Below are 3,959 nucleotides of genomic sequence, written 5' to 3'. Positions count from 1 at the left end.
CTGTAGAATTGTATGATATGTAACTGTGTCAATAAAACTGTTTAAAAAGAAAAAAAAAGAACATACAGATTCACTTGCAATTCCAGTAAGAAAGCCAAATAGAGGAGAGAAACCACTGTGAAGTCAAAGTTGGGAGGTGATGTACTAGGAAACAAATTTAAGAGATTATCTTATTTGAATTCTCAACAATCCATGTGAATTCATGCAAGACTAATGATATGATGATTAGGAAATAAAAAAGACCCTATTCTTGTTGAAATACACACACACACACACACACACACACAAACACACACCAAAGGAGATCATCAATTTGGAAATTGAATGAAGTCAAATTAACAAATAAAAAAATCTTACAATGCCCTGTGGTTGCTGGGTGCTATTGTTCAAGTACAGTTTTCCAGTCAATGGCAATGGGCCAGAGCAATACTGTGATGTATGCATGGGGGCTATTCCTTTTCAGCAGCCTCCATAGCCCGGTCACTGGTACATGGGAAGAAGAAAAAAATCTTAAGAAATAAAATCAGAAAGTGGGGAAAAAGTAATACTTATTAAGATGATATTGATAGAGTATGAATAACAGTAGATTAATAATCAAAATCCAAACTCATTTCCATGGAGTCAATACTGACTCATAGTGACCCTACAGGACAGCATCAGATCTGCCCTGTACTTTCCTGAGACTGTAACTACTAATGGGAATAGAAAGCCCTGCCTCTCTCCTAGGAGATTAAGAGTCAATAGTGATACTAAAAAAATCTCCCTTTATTGAAGACTTTAATTTGAGTTTAGGAAAGGTTGATAAATGGCCTAATAATAAATCATCATATTAATAATAAAGTGATGACAGTATTAGTTATTTCTGCTGCTATAACAACAACAACTACAAATGAATGGCTTTAACAAACAGAAATTTCATTTTTCTTGATTGAGAAGGCTGGAAGTCCAAATTCAAGGTGTCAGCTCTGGGGGAAGACTTTGTCACCAAGGCTTTGTCTCTGTGTTTCTGCTACATGGTGATCTTCTTCTGGCTTGACCTCTCTTTCCAACCTCTACTTCTTTCACTAGATGGGTTAATCTTTTATTTCTCACATGAGACTGATTGAACAGATTTATACCAATACTGACTCATTAACATAGCAAAGAGAACCCATTCCCATATGGGATTACAGCCAAAAGTATAGAGGTTAGGATTTACAACAATGCATTTTTTTGTGGGATGTAATTCAATCCGTAATATTCCACTCTTTGGCATCCAAAAATGTATGTCCTTATCACATGCAAAACACATTCAATTCATTACACCATGCTAAAAAATATTAAGACAATTCCACCTACAAAAATCTCCTCTTCTGCACAATCTAAATCAAATAGAGGTGAAATTAGACATGTCTGATCCTGTGGAAATTTAAAATCGTATCTGATCTGCTTCATTTAAAAGTCTGTGAAAGTAAGACTAGAACTTGCTTCCAATGGACAAAGGTGACAAAGAAACAGATAATGCTTTCATTACGAATGGGAGAGACTGGGGAGAAGAGATAACAGGTGACCAAGCAAGACTAGAATCTGGCAGGAAAAAAAATTATATTAACCCTAAGGCCCTAAATGAATCATTTTTTTAAGAACCATTTCTGCAGAGATCTTGTTTTCCAAATTGGGAGCGGGGGGGTGTTGGTTATGCTGCCTGGCTATAGGTCCCACATTTTCAGGTTTCAGCTCCACCATCGAGGACAGTCACTTGGCTCTAGCAACTCGGGATGGAGTCATCCTCTGATCCCAATAGGGACCCATTGCGTAGTCTCAGCACTCAGTCTGGTTGCTCTGACCCTTCCGCTTTGGGCAGCAGGCCTATCCTCCTGGCCAAATTGAAAGGTGGCCCCATTCTCTAGAATAGAGTAGATGAAAATCTGGATTTCATAACCTAGGAAGCTGTGGCTCTATCTTTTGAGACCCCCCCACCCCAAATCTGTGGCCCCACCCCTTGAGACAGGCAGCTCTGCTTCTCATGCTCTCTCCGACAGTTCATTTTATCTGTGAACTACCCCAGGGTTGGTCTTCTCTTTCCTTGGAAGATGACACAGGTTGCTTCCTGAGACTGTTTCCTACCTGTAAGATTCCAAGAAGCTAAAGGGTGTTTTTTTTTCCATGGTCTCCTTCAGTTTAGCTTGATGAGTTTGTCTGAATTTTGGAGGCTGAAATTCTGAATTCAGGTGAAAGCATCCAAGAGAAAGATCCTTGTCTTTTCTGAGCTTCTGCTTTGGGGCAGTTTTCAGATGGTTTGGCATTCTCTCCTCTATTTCTGTTTACTTTATGTGCTTATATAATATATTTCATATCACAAGGAGATATGAAAACACAACCTATATTACGTAATTATAACCACAGGCATAGAGGTTACAATTTACAACATACGTGGGGCAGGGGGTGGGGTGGGGGGGGGCAATATAATCCATGACAATGCCAGAAGTTCAAACGTATATTTGTAAATGTGCTGCATTTTGTAAATCTGAAAAATAATCCCTTTGCATTTCTAGTACGAAAAGTCGTACTTAGTAAAGAAATCCTGGAAACTCTCTCAAAAAAACAAGAATTAGCGATTGTACATGGAGGGGATTGCAATGCAGTGAGTTGAAACAAAATAGGTATGAATGTGGAATGTAAAAATGTTGATCTGCACTGTAAAGCTGTAATCCTTCACCTAAATCATGATTAAAAGTTAAAAAAATAAATTAATAAAAATACGACGAACGTTTTCTACATATAGTCCATGTATTTTTGGTGTAGAGAGGGAAGAAAAGTCATTTTCAGATAATCAATGAATTATAAAATATGTAATATAATCATATGTTTATTTTTTTAAGTACTCAAGTACCGCATGAAACATTCCATATAACTGAGATTAATTAAAACCTAGAATCTTAAAAACAATGAGTAATTTTTTAATGAATCCAAAGAATAGTCTATGTAATTATTCAATAAAACAAAACATCATGTAAATATCCAAACTACTTGTTGCATAGATTCTTATTTACATAATCAAAACAGAAAAAACATTTTGAACACATTTTATGTAAACCTATAGCAAACAAAATATAAATAAGTTTAAAATAAAAGTAAACATTTAAAAAGCAATTTAGGATGAAAAATAGATTTATCAAAATTAATTGAATAAAACTTTTAAAGTATTACAAACATACAGAGCAAATATATTTACACACACAGGTCTTTAAAATGTTATCAATACTTCTTTTCGGTGTTATAATTATTAGCACTTAATGTTTTCTTTTTTGCACTGTTTGTGTTTTTGAAGTTCCTTTAATGGATAGAAATTAGATAATTACTCAGTCTAATCAAAACATATTTTTTATAAATGACTCTGTGAAGTTTTATCAGCCAACTCCAATTGTTTATTGGCCCAGTGGCTCGTGGAACCAGACTTTGGTATATATTGTATCAGTGAATTTGTAAATGGACTCAAGTAGTTTATTTTCTTTCTTGGTTTATTTTCATTTAATGGAGGAAATTGGGGAAAAAAAAGAAAAGGAAAGGAAACTGAGCAAAAAAAGGCAAATAAAGAAGGGTAATTAAAAAGAGAATGGGACAAATCATTGCAGATGCAGTCCTGGGCTTGGTGTGACTCAGACTTACTAGAGTTGGCATAGAGAGCACCATCTGTAGAAATGGAGGATGTGTCCTTCAGTCAGGTCCCATGGGGTGCCACGCTCTGTCCCCAGAGTCTGTCCTTTGTACTCCCTCAGGGGCTACCTGCTCTGCTCCCACGGTTGCTTTGCTGCATGCCTTTAGTGGTTTGCCTCAGTGTCGCAGGGTCAGTCCGGGCCAGTTCTGACATGGAGTCTCCAGTGTTGTCCCCCTTAGGGCCCTGGGCCAGCAAGGGATGGCATGTCTCATAGTGGGATCAGCCATATGGTCCACTCTGTGCATTGGCTGTTCAGAGCGGG

The 3,959-nt window shown here is 37.1% G+C and overlaps 1 non-coding gene across 1 annotated transcript; it reads left to right on the top strand.

Moving 5' to 3' along the window:
• Positions 1 to 360: 360 nt before the first annotated feature.
• On the top strand, positions 361 to 494 carry LOC115871142. The gene has a single exon (XR_004047121.1). It is a non-coding gene; the product is annotated as a small nucleolar RNA SNORA84 (small nucleolar RNA).
• The last annotated feature ends 3,465 nt before the right edge of the window (positions 495 to 3,959 follow it).

The sequence above is a fragment of the Echinops telfairi genome, unplaced genomic scaffold, assembly GCF_000313985.2.
Source record: "Echinops telfairi isolate 266 unplaced genomic scaffold, ASM31398v2 ScPeMD7_3533;HRSCAF=4204_0, whole genome shotgun sequence".
Classification (NCBI taxonomy): domain Eukaryota; kingdom Metazoa; phylum Chordata; class Mammalia; order Afrosoricida; family Tenrecidae; genus Echinops; species Echinops telfairi.
This window is presented reverse-complemented; position numbering and strand designations above follow the sequence as displayed.